Source organism: Vipera berus, assembly GCF_964194415.1.
Source record: "Vipera berus genome assembly, chromosome: 1".
In the NCBI taxonomy this organism is placed as follows: domain Eukaryota; kingdom Metazoa; phylum Chordata; class Lepidosauria; order Squamata; family Viperidae; genus Vipera; species Vipera berus.
The window spans coordinates 139,723,701-139,750,638 of NC_138202.1; positions in this window are offsets into that span (position 1 = coordinate 139,723,701).

The following is a 26,938-nucleotide window of genomic DNA, read 5'->3' on the forward strand; positions in this document are numbered from 1 at the left end:
GAGATGAATCTTTATTCACACACACACACACACACACACACACACACACACACACACACACACACACTGAGTTAAAAGATACAGTAGTGACAGGACTTTTTGTTATTTCTAATATGCACACACACATTTAGATACTCTAAGTGATACCAATAGTAGACTAATCAATCTTTTGTCCAACTAAAGCTTAAGCGATAAGTGTCTTTTTTTTAATACTGCAAAGCTGGAAGAGGTACACTGAAATAAGGTAACAGCATTAGACGGAAGTCATATTCTTCCTTAGATTAATGAAAATATTAATAATCCAATAGGTTGCTCTTTCAACTGGTAAGAATAAGAATTCATATAGTTACAAATTTAAATCAGAACAGCAAAAAAGGATGACAAAAATATGTGCCATTTTAACAATGGTCTGCCCTTGGAGTAAAGCAGCTTCATATTTCTCGGCTAGTTAATATATTTTCCTTGAAGTGGGACATGGAGGATCCTATGAAACTTGTTTTCTTTCTTCGTGGACTTCTGCAATTCTGTGTTCTTGTGTTACTTCTAAATATACATGCACAGAATCTAATTTTAAGACGATGCTGAATAATAGAGGGCTTGGACTGAGGGAAGCCAAACCAGCTTCTTGTCATCTCCATAATGTCATTTTGGGAGGCCTACCATGATTGATTAATGTATTGATTGAAAATATATGTATGCTACCATGCATCCAAATGCTAGCCGCACGTCGGAACTCAGCTCTGGGCAAGGACCAGTTTTACCTTTCAAAATTTGTTTCAATAAAATTTGGAACTTTGATCCAAGCTTTGTCCCATCCAGACTCAGACAACTTGAAGTGTTTGAAAAGAATGGCCAGGCTCAAAAAAAAAAAAAAGTTCAATCAGACCTTCCAACTTCTCACAAAAAAAAAAAAAATCTCATGAAATTGGAAGGTCTGATTGAACTTTTTAGTCCCACAAACTTCTTTTGTTTCCCTGCACGTGACAGCAGAGAAATGCGATGGAGAAACATGACAGAGAAATGCAATGGAGAAACATGAGGCAGCTGGTCATCAGTTTAGTGAAGAAATGCTTGGGGGAAGTGAGGGCATCTCGGTGATGCTTCAGCAAGCTCTCCAGCTCCGTGGCAGCAGAGAAATGTGATGGATCTGGAAAGCAGGTGGCAAGACAACCCCCCCCCCCAAGGGTGCCAGGTGCTGAAATGGGCCCATCTTTCTCCAGCAGCTGCCCAGGCCCACTGGAGGGAAGGCCGGAATCTACTAAAATGTGGTGGCATTATGACCCTGGAGGGGAAGGGGCAGCTGGCAAGGGCACTGCAGGCAGGATACCAGCTCACTTCAGCACCCTCCCTGACCTGCCAGGGCTCCACCAGCACTTTGACCATGGGCTGCCACCTCCCCGCTCACCGCTCAGGAGGGGTGGGGTGGGAAGGTGCCCCCCCAGCATCCCTGGGGCAAAGATCCTCTGCTCTGTCTGGAGGAACATCAGTCTGACCACCGCCTGAGTGCCCTTCCTGCTGCTGCCCAGCATGGTTGCCCCAGGGCTGGGCTGGCATGGGAAGGGCACGTGCATCCCCCCTCCTGAACTCTCTCATATCTTTAGTAGGTCCGCCCCCATACTCTGAGGTTGACCCAATCGCCGCCGCGCTTTGAAGCTCTGCATCTCCACCCCATGCACAGGCCACCTGCTGTATAAGACATCCCCCCAAAATAAGACCTAATGGGTCTTTTGGTCCAAAAAATATATAAGACCCGTTCTAATTTTAGGGAAAACACGGATATAAATAATGTTACAAAAATCACTGCAAATTAAAATGTGGTTGTATGTTTGCATACTGAATCAATCACTTGGATCATCTTTGTATGAAGAATCATGAACTAATAGTGCATATGGGACAGCAAAAAATATATACTTTTTCAAAACAAATGCAACCTAAGATTAGAATCTTGGATGGCACATGTGCTATGTGCTCACATCTGTTCACTTTATATGTATGAACTGGCTTCCTAACAAGGTAACAGAGTGAATAATATTGTTTTACTTTCTCTGATTTGCCCATTTTTTTCTTCCTTTTCTCCTTCCTTTTTGAAACTGAATCAATAAAATCAAACTAAAAAATACAAGTAAATGTTCAGAATAAGTTGTCCCAAAGCATTCTAAAAGCAGTTAAAAATAATAAAAAATAAGCAGTAAAAAATAATTAAGCAGTAAAAACAAATAATTAAATACAAATAGCTTATTTAAATGTTTAAAAAATACAAGAAAAAAATATTAGGATCAGTACTCTGCATTAGCATATTACAAAAAAAAGACATAGCTAATCAACTACCATTTTGATTCTTTTTTTTTCACCCAGACAAAACAACAGGTTGCTATGCGTTCCCCCTGGAAATTGTGAGGATAGGATGAAGGGGCAGTACTGAAACTTGAGATTTCTAGAAACATAATCCAGGAATATATATTAACTTTGGGTTAGTTTACATCTCCAGGAGCAAAAAAATTGCATCCAGGGTAGTGAAATAGCTTGCAGATGGCCTAGCCCAGGGGTAGGCAATCTTGGCTCTTTTATGACTTTTATGACTCATGGGCTTCAATTCCATGGCTGGCTCAGGAATTCTGGGAGTTGAAGTCCACGAGTCATAAAAGAGCCAAGATTGCCTACCCTTAGTCTAGCCAAACCATTATTCATTATCTGAGAATTCCTGGAGAACTGGTTAAATGCCAGATAGCTGGAAGACAACAAATCTTCTTCCTATATTCCCAAAGGAAAGAAAGGAAGATCTGACCAAATTGCAAATCAATCAGTCTGACATGGAGGTCTGGAAAGATCATAATAAGATCATTCTAGAAGGACCCTGAAAACACAATGTGATAATTTTCAGGAGTCATCATGAAGATGGTTGGTGCCCTAACAGTGAAGGCACCTCTACCTTTCCACTCCAAACCCCTGCTTTTTTTAGTTTAATGTTTGTAATTTTAATCTGTTTTGCATTATAATTGTCAGATAGTTGTGTTTTTATCTTACTGTAAGCCACTCAGAGTTGCCTTGAGACACAAGATGGGCAGCAAATAAATTTGATAATAATAATAACTGTGGCAAAAGAAAGCAAAGGTAGTACAGTAGTAATGCAGTAGGCTCCTTGGGTACAATCCGTAAACATCTGGAGCACCACTTGAACACCATCGGCATTGACAAATTCACCATCAGTCAATTGCAGAAGGCAGCTTTACTTGGAACAGCTTACAATTTTGATGGTACCAATTTTGATGATAACTTTAACACCATCAAACATCAACATCTGCCTATCCCTGGTCCTTGAGAGGGACTCAATAGATGGATAAAAATATCAAATCCAGTTTGAACATCTACCTGACCTTGTGATGAATTATAATAATGGAACTGCCCAGAATAAGTTCTGCTAACCCATCTTATTTCTAGAGATCTGCTAAACTTTAGTTCAAAGTAAAACATGTATTTTGGATTGGGCATAAGCATGCATGCCACCACTGCTGGCAACTTCTAAAAGGTAGCAAAGCTCACATCCACTCAGAAACATTTCATCTATCGTGCAAGCCCAGCGAAAAGAATTATTAGCAGAAGGAAAAAGAAAACGAATATCATCCATTTGAAGCAGTCAATATTGAGGTGCTTAATAAAAGAGGCAATCAATTATTTACATTGAGAGTTTTACAAGTGGCTAAGCTGAGTATTACTTCTCTCAATTTTTCAGTTATCAGGTTAGGATACCAGATCAGGTTCCTCAACTGATATTTATCATTCAGCAGTGGTTGTCCCTTGCAGTATCTCTCAATTACCAGATATATTTGAAGCTGAACATACATCATCATTGTTGTCATTGAAAGGGACCCTGGAGGTCTTCTAGTCCAATCCCTTGCTCAAGCAGAAGACCTTATACCATTTGAGACCAATGGTTGTCCAATCTCTTCTTAAAAGCTTCCAGTGATGGAGCACCCCTGAAGGCAAGCCATTGCACTGATTAATTGTTCTCACTGTCAGGAAATCTCTCCTTAGTTCTCTCCTTGATTAATTTCCATCCCTTCCTTCTTGTCCTGCCTTCAGGTGCTTTGGAGAATAGCTTGACTCCTTCTTTTTTGTGGCATCCCCTGAGATATTGGAACACTGCTATCATGTCATCCCTCATCCTTCTTTTCACCAGACTAAAAGGTAAAGGTAAAGTTTCCCCCGCACATGCGTGCTAGTCGTTTCCAACTCTAGGGGCCGGTGCTCATCTCTGTTTCAAAGCCGAAGAGCCAGCACTTGTCTGAGGACGTCTCTGTGGTCATGTGGCCAGCATGACTAGACGCCAAAGGCGCACAGAATGCTGTTACCTTCCCACCGGAGTGGTCCCTATTTTTCTACTTGCATTTTTACGTGCTTTCGAACTGCTAAGTTGGCAGAAGCTGGGACGAGTAACAGGTGCTCACTCTGTTATGCAGCACTCGGGATTCGACCCGTCAAACTGCCGACCTTCTGATCGACAAGCTCAGCTTCCTAACCCACTGAGCCACTGCATCCCAGACTAGACATCTGTACTTTGTATGTTTTAGCCTCCATTCCCCTAATCATCTTAATTAATTGAATCGTTCTGATTCTATTCAAAAAGGACACAGTGGCCAATGACATGAGAGTCATTCTGCATTTTGTTTTTATAATAGGTATGACAGAGTAATTTCCTGCAATCTTTTCATCATTCAGCTTTTATTTATCTTATTTGTCAAACATCTTGCTTGAACTCATTCACTTTGAATTGAAGATTTACAGCTTATTCCACCTTCAAAGAGCTAAAGCAGCTCCTCCCTCAGAGTAATGATACAAGTAGTTTGCTTTAGTTTCACAAGATTTCTGTCTGTAAGTATTCTGTCTGGAAAAATAAATAAAGCAAACTGCTTAGAAAACCTTACCATGTCTTTCTTGGATTTTGGAACCCAACAATAGCCCTATCGCAGCTACAACTTTCCCAAATTTCATTCCCTCGGGAGTCATGGGTCTCAGATTTTGGATGCATTTTGTAAGTTATCTCATTTGGTTCAAAATTTGCTACCATATGATGCACCGTTTTGCCCAGTTAAAGGTCATGGAAATGTGGGTTTTAGTAGTATATAGATTGCCTTCTACATGAAATAGTATAGAATAGATATAACTCATATTTGTTTATCAATACGTGATTTGTATTATCTGTAGCTCCATCAGCTTTAGTAATGGAAGAAATATCACTAGAAATTGCACTGCGATCAATGCAGTATAAAAAATGAATCCTAAAACTTCCCCCATGAAAGCTGAATTGAATTTTGATTTAAATTTGACACCTCTCTTACAATCTTCTCTTTAAAATTTCATTGGGATTCCATTTGGGAAGCATATGTAGTTGTGTTACCAATACGACATATGGCCACAAGAAGCCCCCTGACGGCAGAAGCAATGGAAGATGTGAAATGCACTCATCGGTGAAGAATCACCAACACTGAGATAGATGCTTCAATAAAAAATAGATCTCTGGTTTCTCCTGCAGTCCAAGCTAACATTGCAATAGAAAGCTATGTCTGGGCATGTCCATAGCAGCCTAAAGGGGCCAAGACAAGGCGGGCAGGTCCCAATTTGTTACTGTGTCATCAACCACTTTATCCATGAAACATGCTAGATCCTTCTCATGACAAAACTAGCACAAGGAGGACACTACTTTGCATTGGGAACAGCCATTGGCCAGTAGGAAACAAAGGCAACATAGTCAGGACGTTAAGAAAAAAAAATATTAAAGGACTCCGCAGTTATTTTTACTGGGGATTATTTCAGATTGTACTGTTACAGAAACTAAATTAATGTTACATTTAATAACGGCAGCTAGACTTTTGGTGGCGCAACATTGGAAGAAAGAAGATTTACCTACAATAGAACAATGGACACTTAAAGTGATAGATGTGGCTGAAATGGCAAAAGTTTCAGCATATTTGAAAGAACAATCACAAGAAAAATATATTTTGGAATAGAAAAGATGGATTGATTATATTCAAAACAAATATGGGACTAAAAATTTCAAATAGTTTATGAATAATTTTTAATAATTATAGATGTGTTATCATAATAATTTTAGTTTTGTTATAAGGGAGTTAAAGAGTGGAAGGTTTGTTAATGTTTTAACAGATATGTAGCACATGTTTGCATAAGATTGTTATATATAATACCCTGTATTCTGCTTTGGGAAGTCTGGGGGGGGAGGGAAGGGGGGAGGACTGATGGGGAGGGGGGGTGTTATTAAATTTTGTAAAACTTTTCAATAAAAAAAAGAAAAAAAAGAAAAAAAGAAAAAAAATATTAAAGGTTTACATTCATTCTAGGGTTATGGGTTGGGAACATGAGTTGAAAAATCACAATAACAATTACAACAATAACAACAACAACATCATCATCATCAACAACAACAACAACAACAACAACAACAACAACAATAATAATAATAATAATAATAATAATAATAATAATAATAATAATAATAATAAACCAGGTTCGCCTGGTCCACCAGTTGCGGCCCTATCTAGACCGGGATGCCCTATGTACGGTCACTTATGCGCTTGTGACCTCTCGTCTGGACTACTGCAACTCTCTCTACATGGGGCTGCCCTTGAGGACCACCCGGAGGCTCCAACTGGTACAGAATGCAGCCGCGAGAGTTGTGTTGGGAGTCTCCCGATACTCCCATGTTACACCTCTGCTCCGTGAGCTGCATTGGTTACCAGTTGTCTTCCGGGTGAGATTCAAGGTAGTGGTAATGGTGTTTAAGGCCCTACATGGCATGGGGCCGGAGTACCTTAGAGAGCACCTGCTGCCGGCATCAACTTCCCTCCGCCCTGTACGCTCCCACAGAGAGGGCCTCCTCAGGGTGCCACCGATCAGAGAATGTCGGTTGGTGGCCCCCAGGGGGAGGTCCTTCTCTGTGGGCGCCCCGGAACTTTGGAATCGGTTGCCAGTTGAGCTCCGGACGGCGCCCAACCTTCGCTCCTTCCGTCGCGAGCTGAAGACACATTTATTTGAACAAGCCGGCTTGGCCTGATGGGGGATGGGTTGGGTTTTTTATTGTCATTTTTAATATATGTATTTACTGTTTTTAGCTTGGGTATATGTTTAATATTTTTTAACTTTTGTATTTTTGTATTTCTTATATCTCTGCCCTGTTCACTGCCCTGAGTCCTTCGGGAGAAGGGCGGTATATAAATAAAATTATTATTATTATTATTATTATTATTATTATTATTATTATTATTATTATTATTATTATTATTATTATTATTATTATTAATAATAATAATAATAATAATAATAATAATAATAATAATAATAATAATAATAATATGGTGCACACATATTTTTCTGTGGAAAGTTTAGTTATATTAGTGCACAGCTTAAGAAAATTAAAGGCCTTGGGCCAAAAAAGATGGAGTATTATAAGAAAGCTTAGGAATGGTTTGTATGCTTGATTTGTTTTACAGTGATGTTGGTCTTTAGTTTTGATTGGATTGTTTTACTGAAACATGAAGGGCATCTAGAAGGCAGGAAAGAGAATAGGATGCATTTCCAGCAATATGCCCAACAGCTAAAGCTGAATGTCAGGAGTAAATTACAACAACTTGCATTGATGATGACAATACATTATAATTCATAGCCTAGCCAAATATACCCAAAATTTCCTTGCTATTCTAAGAAAGTACTTTTTTTAACATTTACTGCTTGGGCTAATATTATATTTGTGCAAAAAGGAGAATAGGAATTCTGTCCCATGTATTTAGCAAACCAATGCAGACAAGCATTCTTAGAATGAAACATCATGGGTATTTTATAATTAATTTGAGTATCTGCACTTCATTGACCTTCAGTTTGGAATACAATCATTTATTTATGGCTAAGATAAATCATCACATCTTAATTTTGCTCTCCTCTGGAATAACCAGGCTTGAAAACGACACTCAGCTATTGCTTTGAAACTCACTGAGGATTAGTAAAAGAATTCTGACAATTAATAGGTATCTTGGCCATTCCAACACTGTTTACCTTCAGTGCTTAAAGATGAACGGATCATAATCCTTTCTGCTACCAGACCAAGGAGAAGGTGTGATGTACTGAGGTAACAGTTCCTAGTGAAGAAATCTGTTCCAAATAAAACTATGGCAAAAGATGGGGAAACCCAGGGCTTTTTTTCTCATAGAACACTCAGAACGGCGTTCCGGCACCTTTTTTTGCACAAAAAAAGCTTTTGTGCACAAGTTGTGCTACTCCCCCTATTGGAAATGCTGCTGAGCATGCCAAAAGACACGGCCAGCAAACTTTGCACAGGCAAGTTGCCTGCAGCGAAGGAGAGTTGGCAGGAACTTTGCACCCCTCCCTGCTGCCCAACTACACCATCTCAAGTAGGTAAGTGAGGACAAGGAGTGGGAGGTGGGTTCTGCGGAGTCCATGTAGACTCCTTCCTTGTGCTCACCCGTGTCAGCCAGGCTGGTGGCCTACTCTGTGCTGGACCTGCGCCCCCACTGCCGCCTCATCCTGCGCACCTATGTGGCCACCCTGGAGCGCCTGGCCCTCAACACGATACACACTTCCACTGTGTTCTGTTCCCTCACCTTTGTAGAAACGTGTGACTGCTGATTCCTGAGTGCTGGGGGGGAAAAGAGGAATCCCTAACCTTGCATGGCTAAATGTCAATTTCAACCTTAGCATCCAATCTGCAGCAACCTATATATACACAAACAATGGGAAATGAGTTTCTGGGCTGGTTCAAATTTGTTACACATTCCAAAAATTATGTCATGAGTGATATATTTATAGGTATATAATTGACAGTACAATTGGCAGTGCAGACATGCCAAATGCTTCTAAAGTGAGAACCAAAATACATATATACACAATTTTTTCTCCCCTAAATTTTCAGGTAATGTATCTGTTACATATAAATATAAAAGCATGATAGGCTCTGTATTTGTATAAGTGGCCGATTATCTCAGTGTGCAGAACATGGATAACTACAACCAGAAGTTGCAAGCCCTCTCCTTTTCACTACATGGGAATTCAGACCTGAGATGAACTTTTTGGTCAATCTCTGCTGGATCTTCCTAAGATAGGAAGGCTGAGAGGGAAATCCAGAATCTTCACAATGCCAGTATACAGGTAAGCGCACTTCTCGGCAATCTTTCCTCCTTTTGTGTCCCTGGGAAGCGATTTCACCAAATTTCTCTCAGTAAGTAGCAGAGTTGCAAACAGGGCACAATGCAACCAAAGAGTATAAGCCAATTAAGAAATAAATAAATATATAAATAAAATTATATAAATAAAAGATTAACAAGATGAGAGTTCCGGCACCTTTTTTTTTTTTAGAAAAAAAGCACTGGGGAAACCCATCACTCTGCATCCTATTGAGGATTCCAAACCATCTACAAACCCAGCCCATTTAGTCTATGAATGCCAATCTCTTATTACTTGCAAGTAATAGCATTTAGCTCAGGGGTAGGCAACCTTGACTCTTTTATGACTCGTGGACTTCAATTCCCAGAATTCTGGAGCCAGCATGGCTCAGCTTGGAAACCTTTCGCTTTCCCCTCAGCATGGCTAGCTCAGGAATTCTGGGAGTTGAAGTACATGAGTCATAAAAGAGCCAAGGTTGCCTACCCCTGGTTTAGCTGTTTATTATTGTGTGTATATATATACACAGTGAATTTGTTGTCAATTTAGAGCTGTGAACTACAGGGCTCTCTGGAATCTACCTTACACCTAGCAAACAATGTAAGCCCTTGTTATTTAGGAACTTTGTGACAAATACTCAGTTTTTTTTACAACAAAGCACAGATTTAAAACATTTTAAGCAGTTTGAAAATCTGAAGTTTGAAAACTGAAACTGTTAGATACTGGGTTCGTTGCTTGATTGACAAGATGAGGAAAATGAGTTCAGCAAGAATCATTCTTTATTTGGATGCAGGAACTGAACTGAGAAACAGGACTGCGAATGCAGCAATTTATACCCTGGCCTCTAGGTGGTGGCCAATAGGTTTAAAGCAACATATTGCCACCCTAGAAGCAGCCAATGGTGGCACTGGAGGCGGGTTATCTGAGGAGCTAGGAGCCGTTAGCCAGCTTCCCTGCTTCAGCAACCTTCCAGCAACTAATCCCACGTGATATACTTAAGTAAGACTAAGCCCAATACATTACAGAAACTACTGTCATTTCTGGTGAACATAAACTAAAATCTATTTTCAGTGCAATCCCATTGTTAAAAGTCATGTTTTAATTATCTGGATGTTGCCCTATTAACACTTTCTTGTGATTTTCTGCTGTGTTTTTTTTCTTTGAGACCTTCTGCAGTCTAGATTATATAGAAATGCAGAGGATTTTTGCTTGTAAGAGTATGCAATTTGTTTAGCACATTTGGAATTTTTAAATAGTAGATTTTGAAGGTTGTTATAAAAGGTCTATCATAGAGGAGATCCACTTATCCATCCATAAAATGCCTAGTTTTGACCAGCTACAAAATGTTTGTTTATTGTATCAAACAGCAATTAATGGCACATTCTTGTAATATAGGCAATGGCAGATATTTCTCCCACATTACCTATTCTCGTTTAAAGGTTGTGAATCTAATTTGGGAACCACAGTCTCCTTTGTCCCTTATCCTCTCTAAGGGTAAAAGATAAATGTGACATAATCAGAAGTGCTTAGTAGTTACTCAATATATTCCAAATGTTTTTTTTCCCTTTCTGGAGAAGAGAAAGGAAACATTTTTGATTACAACTCCCAAACTGCACCATATTGGCGGTATTTCATAAAACTGAACCCCTACAATAGCTACTGTAAAAGCTGGTTGCCTACTTCTATTTACTGGAGAATGGTGAAAATTAATGATCAGTTTGAATACCTATCATGAATTTTTTAGCTGCTTTGTGGAAAGTGCTATTTTTTGAGATTAGAGAATGCTTTGAATTAGCCAAATCTGATGTAGGAATGCTGAATTGTTCTGTCGTACTGAGCATCCCAAAGGGTGAATAATCTTATTATTTGCCTGTAGTTTTCAACAAGTAATCAATCTGTGCTACTGTAACTTCTGCATAGGGATGCGAGTAAATGATTTCAGAACATAATTCAGTGCCAGGTTTGTACATTAATCACTGTGTGCCCCAAATACTTCCTGGTCCAACTTATAGGTCAGGAACTTTACACTGCTTCACACTTAATCTGGGTGCAAAGTCAACACACCCACCACAATCTTGAAGGTATATTTCAGCAGCATCGAAGGGGGGGAAAATCCCACCAAACAGAAAAGGCATAAAGCCATAGCCTTGCATCATTTGGCTGCTTAAAGTTTAATGTTTTACATGAAATAAGATAAGTCTTCATAAAATCTCTGTTAAACCTCTTAACCCAGTACCTAGAAGCCATTACAACATAGATAGAACACAATAATTTATCTTCCTGGATATTACTAACTGTCTTGCTATTTGACTTTTCATCTATCTAATGAAGGTCAGTATGCTCTGAATTTATATCTTCAATCATAGAAGTCAAGCAACCTCACTCTTTAAAAGTCCCCTCAAGGGTTATTCTGCAGCTGAGTGTTGCTTCCAGTTAGTAAGAACATATAACTTCCTGACCTGCAAGACAAGTATAACTGGATTATGGAAGGCATATAATGTAGATGTGGATCACAGGTTCCTTCCCTTTCCCTCATTCACTTTTATCACTCTTAGAAAAATGTATTTTGGTTTGTTGTTTAACACCTATATGAAGCCACTAGGAAAGGTCATGCAGCAACAATAGGCAGATGATATTCAATTATATGTCTCACAGGCTGCTCTTCAGGAGATGACAGTGCCGGGAGTAAGGCCCTGGATGAAAGCTGCATCTCAACCCTAGCAAGATAGAATAATAGTGATGCTCCCCCAGGATCAGGAGAGTGGACATCTTTGACTCTGGATGGAGTAACAGTCCCCTGAACAGAACTGGTGCCCACTTTGGAAGTCATTTTGTGGCTCATACTAGAACCGATGGAAGTTGTGGCAAAGGAGACTTTGTGCAGATTTCCTCTTGTGTGCCAATTGTACCTGTTCCTGGACTGGGAGGCCTTGCTCACAGTCAACCATGACATAGTTGCCTTCTGTTTGGATTACTGCAATGGGTTGTTCATGGGGCTGCCCTTGAAGACCATCCAGAATCAGACACATGCCACACTACTTTATTGCTATTTAAGCTGCACTAGCTTCCGGATGCTTTCTGGGCGCAGTTCAAGGTGCTGGTTATCACTTTTACAGCCCTACATGGAACAGGCCTAGGATATTTACCTAGGTATCCTAACCTAAGGGTTATCTGCCTATCCCACCAAATCGGATAGGATAAACACACTACAGTTCCCCTTCCTTAAATACAGTCACCTGATGGGATTTTGGAGGTGTGCTTTTTATGGTAGTCACCCTAATCCTTTGGAACTGACTCTCATCTGAGATCCAGGAGTTCCCAGCCCTTTTAGCCTTCAAGAAGACCACCTTGCTCTCCCCCCAAGCATTGGGCTATGGTAAGCAGGGAAGCTGTTTGGCCTGGTACTTGAGGGAAAAGGATGGTTTTATTTCTATTTCTGTTTTGATTTATTGATGTGAGGTACCTAAGGTCAGTATAAGAGATAGGGTTAGGGTTAGGGTAATAACCACAACAGCTGCAACCTATCAAGCATAGTAGCACCAAACTTCACCTTAGAGGGGGGGAAATGGATAGGTTTGGATATCTGCAGTATAAGTAAACAATATCCATGTGATGAAAATATAGGGAGGGAATCTATAGAATACTGGCAGGCCCAAAGAATCAGGACATATTGCAGTTCAGAAGAATCTAGTCAATTAATAGTCAGCACCAGACTGGCACTAGACATTCGCATTCAAAGCGGGGGGTGGGTGGGTGGGCTGAACATGGATCATTTGTGGTAATGTAGCAACTCTAAGCTAATGATATATTTAACTCCCTCCTTCCAGGTCTGTCTCCTACAAATACTAGATTTGCCACGTTATATTATTGTTTTTAAAAAAATGAAAAATGCAATTCCTATTTCTTATATTTTCTTCAGTAGTATGATATTATGCTATTTTCCACTGTACATTGGAAATTCTACTTGGAGTTCTTGGAGTTCAGATGAATGGCTATATTTGCTCCCTTTTCTTCTTTGTTGCATATGATGTAAAGTTGCTGTTACAGAAATACCATTTGTTATATAAATCCTTACACATTTGTTTAATTCATGCCAATACACTACATTCTTCTCACTTAAAAGAGAAATGGCTTATGTACAAAAATTCCTAATATAACACTTTGAATTTAAATTAAAAATGTAATATAGTAGTTTGATTTAATTAGTTGTAAGAGTTAAAAACATAATCAACTTAAAGAAGCAGAGAAGAAACGGTCTTCTCCGAATCTCCTAAAGAAGGAAATATTATAGGACATTTCCTATTTCTCCTTGGATTTCTATGCCTGTTGAATTGTTCCTACATTTGTTATGTGTTTTGGTTGGTAAAAAAAAATTGGGGGGGGGGTAAAGGCAGAAAGATAAGAAAGTAAAGTTGCTGATTAAGTGTTCTATAGAAAAACTAAGATCAAGAGAATGAGCGAGTAAATTGTTAAAGCCATTAGAATGCCATAAAACATTCTGTAAAGGATTTAAAAGTTGTATCCATATTTTGTATCCATATTATTTTTATACTGAGAATATTTAATTATTTATAGTACAGAAGAAAATTATATGATTTCAGATGTTAGTTTCCTCCCATTTCTTTCATTTATAAAATTTAAAATAACGGAATAAGAGACCACTCACCTAAATGCATATAAAAACACAGGATTTGGATTTATTCACACAGGACCAGTGTGAGCCAGAGATTGGCAAATCTGCCAGAACCAATTTCATATATTTTTCTCCACTTTTCATACTGAGATTTGTTGCATGAAAATGCACATGGATTTTTCTGTGTATGCAATTTGTTTTATACAATTTGCTAAGCAGACCTTTTCTCTAAATGTCATGTACTGTTACCTTCTCCATCCAGATAACATGGGCTGATCTCAGAAATTAAGCACAACCATCTGGAAACTCCAGCCTTGTTGGCTAGACTAGGAAGTAGACAAGTATCTTAGAAAAAGGGGATGGCAAATTTAATGCTGCCAAGAAAACTGCTTGGATGCACTCTCCAGATTGTGAGTTTGAGTCAAGAGAAGAGGTGGGTAACTACGGCCTCTTTACAACTTGTGGACTTCGACTCCAATGCTGACTCAGGAATGGAACCCAGAAACTCAGGAGATAAAGGAGCCACAGTATCCCATCCCTGTCAAGTGTCCTTGTCTTTCTTTTCTTCATTCCCCAATATATGCATTTTCACGTTTTCCTTTCAGATTGAAATGCCCCAAACTGCATGAATACTGGTAAGTGTTGGTCTTCTCATAGCGATCGTGAAACTGGGAATAAAGTTAGGTTGCATAACAATGGGAACAATTGACTTGCCCACTTCTACTCAGCTTTGTGGGAATTGTCTACACAAGTGTGTTATTCCTGCAAATAGACTAAATAAATCTTCCAGTTTATAGCTCCATTTTAAAAGGAGCCCATTTGTATATCCCTCACCTCAAACCTGCATGACAGGAAGTGTTACCTTGGCGTGCTCCATTTGCTGATAATGTGGCTAATATATGTGGACAAACAGATATGCCAGCAGCATAAGGATTATAATGTGCTATAATGAAAAGATCTGCTTGTTTGCAGATGCTTTGCTTATTCTGATGGAGAAAAAAAATACAGGTTTATGACAGTTTGGCATTAGAAAGCACTTTAGAGAAGTGGCGGAGAGCCTAATATGAAAGCATAAAAAGACTTTCAAGCAAATCACATATAAGCTATTTTAACAGATACTAGTTACACATGAGTTTTAATGTCACTTCCAATTCCAATTCTCTAATTGCATCTTCTTCCCTGCCAAAACTTTCAAATAAATGTTTCTTTACAGCAATACAGTGTTTGTGTGCTAAATTACCTGGTTTAACAAGAAGAGCTAGAAATACTCTGCTGAAATATTTGGAATTCTGTAATGATAGGCCAAACTGAAGCAAGGACTTTTCATAGTTGACATCAACCAACGTTTGCTTGCATGTATTTATAGACATGGGACCTAAGGTATAAATAAGATGATCTGTCATCTAAAAGTGCATCTTTTCTTGATTGCAGTGCAGTACAGAATTTAAAAGGATATACACAGCTGCAACAATGGATTGACATTTTCCATTTGCTGGTGAAACTGCAAACGTTTTTTGAGTTTATATGTCTCAGATGATGGTCAGGTTGAAAGACTCCTCCAACTCTTTTCTGTTTCTCTTATTCATTTATGCAAAATAAAATTTACATCTTAAATAAAATAAGGTAAAATAAAATAAAATAAAATAAATCATTATGATGATAATGAAGGAGGAGGAGAACATTTTTGGTACATTGCTATATGCTCTAAAACAGGATGTCAAACTCGCAACGTCACGTGAAATGTCATGACGTATTGTGGCTTTTTTCCATTGCTGGCAGTGGTGTGGGTGCAGTTTCACCATGACGCATCCGGCCCACAGACCGGGAGTTTGACACCCCTGCTCTAAAACATGGACAAAAGTGACTTTTCTGAAACAAGAAGTCAAAGTTTAACTTCTAAGCTAAAGTCTACTTAGGGATCCTTTTTAATCACTAATATTCACTAATGAACCATATCCTCTTTTCCAATTCCAAGCAGCCTTTCCCAACTCCACCAATCACTTCAAAACATCTAGTGTTATTTTCCATCAGTTCCCAAATATTTTACATCATTATACTAATCCTCATGGAATTTAGTAGTGACTTTTTTCATTATATCTATATACCTGGAGTGCTATTCTTCTGTTCCTCATAAACTATAAATATTGTTCATAGCTGATATACCTTTAGGTGGTCTCTCAGCTTCTTTTTCTTCTTCAAGATGAAATATCTACAGTCCCATTTCTAAGCTGTTCACCACTTGTTGTAGATGGCCATATTACAGTTGGGTTCTTGATGCAAAGAAAACGAAGCTCATAGGTCAACTAGAGTCAGTGGTGGGATTCAGCCGGTTTGAACCACTTTGGCAGAACCAGTAGCTAATTTTTTGTTGCCCAGGAAGAATGGACTTCCGGAAGCAGCATCCACTTGCGAGACCACCTGCTGCCAATGTCAACCTCCCATCGCCCAGTTCGCTCCCACAGAGTCAGCCTCCTCAGGGTTCCGTCGGCCAGGCAATGCCGGCTGGCGACCCCCAGGGGGAGAGCCTTCTCTGTGAGTGCGCCGACCTTCTGGAATGAACTGTCTCCGGAGCTGCAGACGGCCCCTGACTTTCGATCCTTTCGCCGTGACCTGAAGACATGGTTGTTCCAACAAGCGAGCCTGGACTGACCATGGTTTTTAATTTGGTTTTTATCGTGTTAAATTGTCCCGTATTTCTTATATTCACTGTTTAATTCTTTTTTAATTTTTGTATTTTATGTCTTTTAATTTTTATTGTTGTAAGATGCCCTGAGTCCTTAGGGAGAAGGGCGGCATATAAATCGAATAAATCCTAATCCACACAGAGAACCAGTTGTTCACATATTTGAATCCTACCACTGGCTAGAACCCAACAGTTTAACCTTGGACCACACATATTCTCCCTTAATACAGCTGATTTACCATTATAGTTACCCACAGGTGCTACAGTGAACTTTAAATCATTTGACTTTCACCTACACAATGTGATTTTTATTGATTTTTCTCATTGCATCCCTCATAGACCCACAGATCTGTTCTGAAAAATCTTCTGTCCCTCTAATATTCATGCACGTGGGATGCAATGGGGAGAGGAAATAGCTTCAGCTGACAAGCTTCCCTTGATAGCACTTTGTGGCTTTGCCACATCATCTCTATATAAAAAAATTGCCTCATTCCTTCCTAGAAAAGACTTATTTCTTACGTTCCTTTTGATAAAAATGGTTTTCAGCTAGCTTTGGAAATAGCATTTGTATATCGATAAAGAGCTGTGTACAACAAGGATTCAAAATGAGCTTATGTCTCTGTTTATATATAGGATGCTTACTTGAGCTGAAATCTATTGATTGCCATGGAGCCCTCAATAATTCTATAGGCCGATGTGAGCATAGGGCATTCTATTCTGGGTTGAAAAACATTATCTAATTTTTAATCATAAAAGCATTATAATGAAATGGAACATCACTTATGATTCTGGGTATGTATTCTAGAAATTTCAAAGAGAGCTGTCCTTTTCCCCCCTGTAAGTCTGAAATCTGATTTATCTATAAGACACACTTCACGATACAAACCAATTTTGCTCTGGTAATACCATGTCAATATTTTCTGACAGAAGATAAATGTTGTTATTATTTTGCCATTTCTGACTTTTGTAAAAGTTTAGAATTTTACAAAATGACTCTTCTTTACATGTCAAACTAGTAAGTTGCAGACAAAAAAAACTTAACACGGTTTTTATATCAAGGGACAGTGATGGATTCTATGATGAGGTTAAAAATCACTCGGTACAATATTGACATTTTGTAAAAAGTGGAAAGTAAGCAATATTTTCAATGGATAAATATAGTTTTATATAAAAATTGAGGTGGGGAAAATACCAAGAGAAATTTTAACAGAAATTATTTTTATTGATTCTGATGTGTGATATCAGGGGAAAGTGATTCATTTCTTGCCATTTTGATCTTTCATGCCACGTGCCTTATTGATTATGTTGCATTTATTTTAAGGTAGGTTGGTCTAAGCACTGCTTCATTTCTCTAGTGAATAATCTATAATTATAATCCTATCAAACCTTATGGAAAATGGCACATCAATAATTATTATTTTGAAATTATTCAGAAGTTTCCAATTTATTCATATATCAAATTTCTACACCACCCATCTCACCTGCGTGATGCTGGGTGATTTACAAATAATACCATACAATATAGAAAAATACATAGTTATAAACAGAATTAAAACAAAACTAAATTTTGAACAGCTGAAAAGTTAAAAAGGCAGAGGGAGCACCTTCAAACCACCAGCCACCCCACTTTATGTACTTTGAGGGATGTCTTTTTTTCCACACATGGTCTGGTTCAGTGGTTCTCAACCTGTGGTCCACTGGGGAGCCACAATATCATCACAGGGGATTCAGAAGGCTTAAAGAAATGTTATGATTTAAATCTTGAGTTAAGTTTTGAAGGTCCATGGCCACAAAATATATTTAAAAGGGGTCCGTGGTGAAGAAAAGGTTAGAACCACTGATCTATATAATTGCCATTGGCTTGCCTGAAAAGTACCCCAAAGATTACCCAATCTGTTGAAACAAAATATGACATGGAATTGCACTTCTGCATAAATGGCCTGGGATTATTTTGGTCAAGACATCATCTAGAAGTACACATTGTGACTTCTTTTAAACCAGTTCCGTGCTGATCGAAGCAAGATCATTAAAAATGTGGCTTTGGAAGTTGAGGGGGGGGGAACCCAAGAGGTTTCTTGTCTTTTAAAATAATTCAGTTAAAGATTACATTTTTAAATTAGCTGGGCTACAATAAGTCTCAATGACTTTCTGTTGTGACACATCTTGCATTTAACAACTCTACGCTGAATAATTCATGTAGGGATGTAACACTCCTCTGTTTTGAATGCTATGATTGCAATTATAATTTCCTACAAACATGCTTATATTAAGGAGGTCTTTTTTTAAGGAGAGAATAAAATTAGGAGCATACAGCTATTAGTAATATTACAATAGTAATAGTTGTCTGCTCCTAATGTTATTCTTTCATTTCTAAAAAAAGACCTTAATCTAAGCATATTTGTAGAAAATTATAATAGGCATAAATGGGAGGCAGCCTCTCCTTCAGTATGTAGAGGTGTGCAATTGCATACAGATATTATTCCCCTGATATTTACCAATTCAAATGGTAAAATGCATGTTTGAAATCATCATGAATGGATACAATGCACTAGGCAGAACATTTCTATCACACAGTATTATTTTAAGCATTTCTTTTATACAAAATGAGCAACAGCAAGCCATAGGATTTGGTATGCTTTTCTTTCCTCTTTTAGAACAGTTGAAAGGATGAAATTGGAAGCAATCTGCTTTACATTTAGATAAGGGGAGACAATTAGTATTATGGCTGGTCACGCATTACTGTGGTTGGTTGCATAGTCAACCAGATGTTCAGACCAGATTTCACCTTTTTATCCACTATTGAGTTCTTCACAAGATTCTGGGATAGTCAGATATTTTTTGATGGTTTTAAAGGTATCGTTGGAGGATGTAAGCCAGGGATGTCAAACTCGCAACATCACATGATGTGTCGCAACGTATCGTGATTTTTTTTGTAATTGCCAGCAATAGGGTGGGCATGGTTTCGCTATGATGCATCTGACCCAAGGGCTGGCAATTTGACACCCCTGATGTAAGGTATTCCAAGTAAAGCTGCATTTTGCAGTTGACTGATGGGAATTTTGTCAATTTGGATGGCATTCAGGTGGTGCTCCAGATGTTTTGGAATTGCATCCAAGGTGCCTATTACTATAGGTACTTTTTTCTTTTCTTTTCTTTTTCTTTTTCTTTTTCTTTTTCTTTTCTTTCTTTTCTTTTTCCATAGTTGTTCTACTTCATTTGCAGATCTTTGTATTTTACGATTTTTCTCCAACTCTTTCTCTTTTTTTCTGCTGTCTCCAGGTACTGTCATGTCCAGCCTTTTCTGTCTTTCTTACCAACAATTGTTAAGTCTGGGGTACTGTGCAGCAGGGGCTTGTCTGTTTGAATTCTTAAGTCCCAGAGCACTTTGGCTTCTATGTTTTCTATTGCTTTGTCGGTTTTGTGATTCCCACCAGTTCTTGCCTGCAGGCAAATGGTATTTCTTGCAGATATTCCAATGCACCATTGTTGCTATGCTGTCACCCTATTGTGTGTAGTCAGTCTGTGCAATCTTCTTGCAGCAGCTAACCAGGTGGTCTATGGTTTCTTCAGCTTCTTTGTAGAGGTGGGACTTGCTGTCTATTGCTGTCTTCTCGATTCTGGCTAATTATAATAACAGAACTAGTGTACATGAATCATATTTTGTCTTCATGTCAAAGCATTTGGGTTTCTAGAGAATTATGGCTTTTGTTTATGTTTTAATTTTTTAAAATAATTTACATTCACATGTCTGGATATATCATTCCTCCCACATTATTTCCTTCCTTGTTCAGAATAGAGTAGGGATCACCTGGTGTCCTACTTTCCAGCTATATTCTGCTGCTGTTAGGTACATAGAAGGATTAAAGCTGCAATAACTAAAGGGCCTTCCCTCAGAGTATCCATGCTAATACCATATTCAGTGGCTCCACATAGAAGTATACTTCTCTTTTATCTCTTGCCTGTTCAGAATGTCTTTCTCTTTCCCTGCCTTTGCCAGTTAATTATTTGTTCTGTTTCATAAATTAGTATCAAGCTTTTTAGGGAGTGGGGTGGGAGTTAGTTGAATGATGTGTAAGTTTGATAGAGGGATGACTGAGAGTATGCTGGTTGAAAACAAAACTGGAAATTACCTCCAGTAATTTTGTAGCAGACACAAGAGTTCATTCCAGGTGCAAAAGCCTTCAGGATTTTTAATCTCTTTTCTTCCCTCTCCTTTCACCTTGCCCTGTTGTCAGCTAGATGCCTATTCTCTGCAAAACAGGAACCAATTAATTCTGCTTGCCAAACAGAGAAGGAAAGTAATGCTTCCTCAAATATCAAATCAGTCCAAAATCATTTAGGCTTAAATTATTTTCCTGGTTTCTCTTCATGTCGATCCCTTTGCAGTCAATTAGCATCGTCACTTTTAATCTGTACTCTTCCACTATTGGTCATTTCCAATTAGAGGCTTATTAAAAAGATGCTGGTGGTCAGACACAACCCTCTGCCATGTGCTATCAAGCAAGGGAATGCCCGTGCAGTCATTAATGTAGCTGACATTTAGAGAAAGGTTAGGTATTACAGATACTGTAACTTCAATCACAAATTACGCCACAGATCAGCAAATGAGCTTATAACTGTAGATTTCTACCCAAACAGCAAAGTCCAATGGGGTTGGAGTGTTGCTCAATTAAAATTATCTACCTTCCAGATTTTGATGCTTAATTAAAATGTTCCTGAGATGTATTTCTGCACAGATCTATGAACTTCGGAGTAGAAACACTCTATCGCCTTCAAAATAACAAGGTTTGAAAATACCACTCATGGAAGAAGTCAAAACTAATATCTGAATCTGGCTGTGAAAGATTTCTTCTTACATGGTTAGGCAAATTATTGCATAGAAGTAAAATGCTATACAAGTCTGTACAGGGTTTAATTTGCTATAACTGCCACAACCAGTCTTTGCGCACTGGATATGTCTGACATAAAACACAAAGTATGGGAAAGAATTAACAACCTGGGTTGAACCTCATTGCTCAGACTGAACATGTTGAAATTCTCTTCCTGAGTAAATACTAAGAGTTTTCAAGACAGTATGTTGAAAAATCAGTAGGCCAATAGTCCTAAAATAAAATAGATAGTGATATAAAAATAGAGTATATTGACATTATGGGCCAATGTTTCTGAACCTCCTGAACTTTACGATGGATGGATTTCAATGGCATGGATGGCTTAGGAATTCTGGGAGTTGAAGTCCACCTATCTTAAAGTTCAGAAGGTTGAGAAACATTGATTTAGGCAACTGCATTCTTCTATTCTGAGATTCATCAAGAATTAGACTTGTAGCTTTTTCTTTTAGGATATTGATCAAATATTGGATTGGCAGCATGGCTCCACTGGTTCTTGACTCAGCTCTCTTGTTCAACAAACACCTTATAAATAAGACAGACTTTTTCTTTGGAGTTTCTACGGAGGGGAGTTTGTGGGTTTGCTTTACTATGGGTAGATCTTGTAGCAAGTGTTGTGTTTGGATTGGTAATGGATAATTCATTCCCAGTATGGCTTTGCAAATTATCTTGTAACTCTATGGACTCATCAGGCTTATATGCACATATATCATGAAGTGAGCGGTGAGCTAGAACTCAGAGAACAGATGGCCGAAGTGAAATGCCCGTCTGATGCTGGGATTTGTGTTATAGTCTCAGAGAAATATTTTCTGCACAAAGCTGTGTGTCTGTGTGCAGATGGCTTCAGAAGGATCTTGAGGCAGCCATGCTTTTCCGAGGACACAGCTTTGGCTCAGAGTGTCACCTCTCCAAATGGTTTGCAGAGCCCTCTGTCCTTTTCTTTTTCTAAACTTTGACAATCTAAAGATCTGGAAACTCCAGCTGTGGAAAGTTTCTCTAGCTACATTGCAGTTAGTTAGTTATGCATCTTGTTTACAAAAGGATATACTGCCTTTTCACTAGAAATCTCCTCTGTGTGTGTGTATCTATATTTGTATCTGTCATACATGTGTCAAATGCCCATCAGTTTGGTATGTCACAGTCCTTCTAAGGGCATCAATCATATTATTATGCTCATTTATCCCTTGATATTATCACATCATCTTTGCAACCTGTCCTTGCAATATTATTTATTGCTTTATTTAAAATATTATTTGCTGTTCTTCAGTCAAAGCTCTCTCAGAACAGCTTATAAAATCTTACCCCAAATTTCTAATAGAGACACAATAAAAGGAAGTCCAAGGAAAGTACAATAAATGCTTTCAGGAGACTCATGAGAAGATGAGGCTTTATATGGGAGGAGATGATCTCACAAATGCCACGAATGCTCTAGGGTTATGTGAATATTTACATAAAGAGCAATCCACATGAAGTTTGGACTTGAAGAACAGCCATTCAGCTTCCTATTTGAGACCAAATATCCTGGAGCAGATCACTGTATATATTGTGTAGTGAGTTCTTCGCGCAGGAAAGGAGATGAGGCAAGTGAGTTCAACAAAGCTCATGGTTTATTGCTTGCAGGATCTGAACTGAGAATTGGGCTGCAGCTTGCAGCAATTTATAGCCTGGCCCCTAGGCGGCAGCCAATAGGTTTAAAGCAACCCATTGCTGCCTAGGGGCAGCCAATAGCAGCACTGGAGACCTGGAGTCTGGGTTGCTGCAGTTAGCTGCTCCAACTTACCACTGGTGTTACAATTGAGCCCAATACATAACAGTATACAACTTCCTCCTACAGATAAAGAAGCATACAATGGATCTAGCAAGTAGCTAGCTATTAAATATACACTGATCACACAGATCTTCCTTGGATTTTTGACTAAGTACATTTTCTACTATTTCATTAACTTGTACTGCACTGCCACACATTTCTGCACCTTAATATTTCATGCCTAGAATATGATTGGATTCACACAATATGCAAAGGTGTGGTGTGGTTTGTTCATTTTAACTTCATATGGGAACTCAGCCATCTCTGGTTTAACATGAAGTATGAACCAAATCACTATGGTAATTCAATAAACCGAAGTGGTGCGAACCAGCTCAATCCCACCACTGAGCACATTGCACAAACAGTGACCTTATTTTTGATCCTGACATGGTGGAAATCCTGAAGCTGGGTGAGACTATCCAGAATGCAATGTCAAATCTGGCTATAAAGCACCAGAAGGTATGGGGTAACCTAGGATTTGGATGGTTACAGAACATCTGGGAGAGCTTGGAAGTTATTGACAAATTCTACTTCATTTTCAGTTACCTCTCTCATTATTTAGATGTATTTCTTGGTGTGAGATTAGAGGAAGATTGTTTCCATGGTAATAAATTCTCTTCTATTATTCTTTTATTGGATCTTTCTTTCTTCAAGATTAAAGAGACAGAATAGTTGTGTTTGGCGATGGCAAAATAAACCAAATCCCTTTTATGATGTTAATATAATAGCACTAATACCATCACACGTAATTTATGTGCATTTCTTCTTTACAAGTTAGGGTGTGTTTGATGCTTTATAAATAGGGGTTAAGATGTGGTTAGTTCCTTGCAGAATCCCAAATGTACCTGCTAATTTGGGGAGTTGATACTGTATTCATAATAGAAAACCACAATTTTAGATACCAAATGTATTATTACAGTAATTTTGCTATCAAGAGGGAAAGTTATTTTATAATACTTTAGGTTATATGTGCTAAAAAACTTGAGGGCCAAGAAATGGTACCATTGACTGACATACATAAGGACCTCTTTGGACAATGATACCAACATACAGTAATGTGCTGCATATATTTCCAGAACTATTTCTTGAGAAATTTTGAGGCAGTAGGAATGCCTAAGAAATAATTGGATCAGAAGAAACCATGAATGAGTCAGCTGGCCAGCTGCAGATAATTAAGAAAGTAGAATATGAGAAAATGCCATGGGACCATTCACATACAATTACTTTTGGAGAAGGGATGTCTGGTATTACTGTTCCATGCAAATTCGTTTGGGGAGTAGCAGGGAAATAGTCCCAAAGAATAATTCAGAAATTATTACCGTGCTTTTCCCTGAGGTTTCTTTATGGTTAAATGCATTGAGTTCCGTTATCTTCAGCATTCCCGTGAGTCATTTTCTTGCTCCCTCACAATGAGATCTTCTTAGCAGGCAAATTGGTACCTAAATTTACCTTACTTGCTAAATGAAGCCAATAAATGGAAGAGAATGAAGCTAATAACAACACCACAAAGTCTGCATTTTGTCCAAATCTTAGGATGAAACAAGTTCTAAGATTTTGGACACTCGGTTTATACTTTATCAGGAGCTGTGATAGGTTCGGGATTCATCTAAAGCTGTTTGAATGAAGATGGTTCAAAAATATAAATCCAGATGTCATTCGGAATTGTGTCCATCCTTAGGTAAAACACACTAGATATAGAAGTAAAAGGGGGGGGGGGAAAGCAGTTTATTTAGACATTAATACTGTAAACTTTTCTATTTGTTGAAGAGCTATTCCACTATCTTTTGCCCCCATTTTAAAATCATGTTACAATTTCCTCCTTGTTAAGAACTGAAGATAGGAACTTAATAAAGCATCTAATTCTCAAGAATATTAATCATAACTTTTTTATTTTACATGTACAGTATTTAGGTAAAGGTAAAGGTTCCCCCGCACATGCGTGCTAGTCGTTTCTGACTCTAGGGGCCGGTGCTCATCTCCGTTTCAAAGCCGAAGAGCCAGCACTTGTCTAAGGACGTCTCTGTGGTCATGTGGCCGGTATGACTATTTTTATTTATTTTTTTATTTTTTTTAATTTTAATTCCATTTATATCCCGCCCTTCTCCGAAGACTCAGGGCGGCTTACAAGCTTAGCAGTAGCCTTCATTCTATGTATATGCCTGCTTATTAGGGCTTTCACACACACCCCAAGCGGCATTATTACAAAGTCAGCTTAATTGCCCCCAACAATCTGGGTCCTCATTTTACCTACCTCGGATGGATGGAAGGCTGAGTCAACCTTGACTAGACGCCAAAGGCACACGGAACGCTGTTACCTTCCCACCGTAGTGGTCACTATTTTTCTACTTGCATTTTTACGTGCTTTCGAACTGCTAGGTTGGCAGAAGCTGGGACGAGTAACAGGTGCTCACTCTGTTACATGGCACTCGGGATTTGACCCGCCAAACCTCCGACCTTCTTATCGACAAGCTCAGCGTCCTAACCCACTGAGCCACCATGTCCCTATGTACAGTATTTAGCAGTATGCAAAGTACATGTTTTTACAAGGGTCTTAGCATCAAAGCATAATTGAAGAGTGCAGGGTGCAGTATGATACTGTAGACCTCTCTGTGTCATCATGAATGTTGAAACACATCAAAGAAGGCCTCTGACTGGGGAAAAAATGGAATAGCCATTGCTTCCATGTTGCCCCAATAGAAGTATGTCAGAGAAGTTTTACAAGATATCATGGATTTAACTGCTAAAGGTGTTGAGAGGCATCATGATAGATAAAGTTTAGAAACAGATATGGCAGCGATTGCAGGAATGGTGTGTGTGTGTTTGTGTGTGTGTTTGTGTGTGTGTGTGTGTGTGTGTGCGTGTGTTTGCATATCTTTCTTTAATTGCTTACTCTTTCCTTCCCCGCTTATTGGCATATTCATTCCTTCGCTATGCCCAAGATGTAAGCATGTAAATTCTTATACAAGTAGGGAGAAATCAGAATGAGGGGGAGATGCTATGCAATGTGTGTGTCTGTTAAAGCAGGGAACCCCAACCCCCAGTCCGTGGACAAGTACTGGGCCACGGCATGCCAGAAACCGGTCCGCACAAATAAACAAAGTCCCATCCGCGGGAAGCAGGCAGCACACAAAACCACACCTCCTCCAGTCTGCGGAAAAACTTCTCTCCACATAACTGGTCCCTGGTGCCCAAAAGATTGGAGACCTCTGAGCTTCTCCATAGGTTGATGCTGAATTTAATAGTTAATGGAACAAAAAGGAAAATTATGCAACAAATAATTAAAATTATTAAAAACTTGGAGAATTTGCATTTAAATTAAATTTGAGTTCAGTCAAATTAAGTATTTACCTTGGCTCTTCCTGCTGTCTGAAATTTGCCGTGCAATTCACAACTCAAAGACCAAGTGCAGCTTCAGCTTGAAAATGATTGCACAGGTCCTTCACAGGGCAAAACCTGCTGGAATAAAGGAAGCACTGCAGGTGCTATATGTCAGTCTTCTGCTACTGATGCAGTATACTACTACCATACATTAGTCTTCCAAAGTGCATGTCAGACCAACCAAGCAATTCAACCCCCCCCCCTTTTTTTTACTGATCTTGACTAGTCCATAATCAGCCAAACTATACTAGGCAAAAAGACACTAAGAGAGGGAATCTGGCATGTGGTAAAAGACCACGTATTTCTTTATTTAATCATCAAAGGTTCCTCACATCTCTATGTATGTGATGAAGAAAACTGTATTTAAT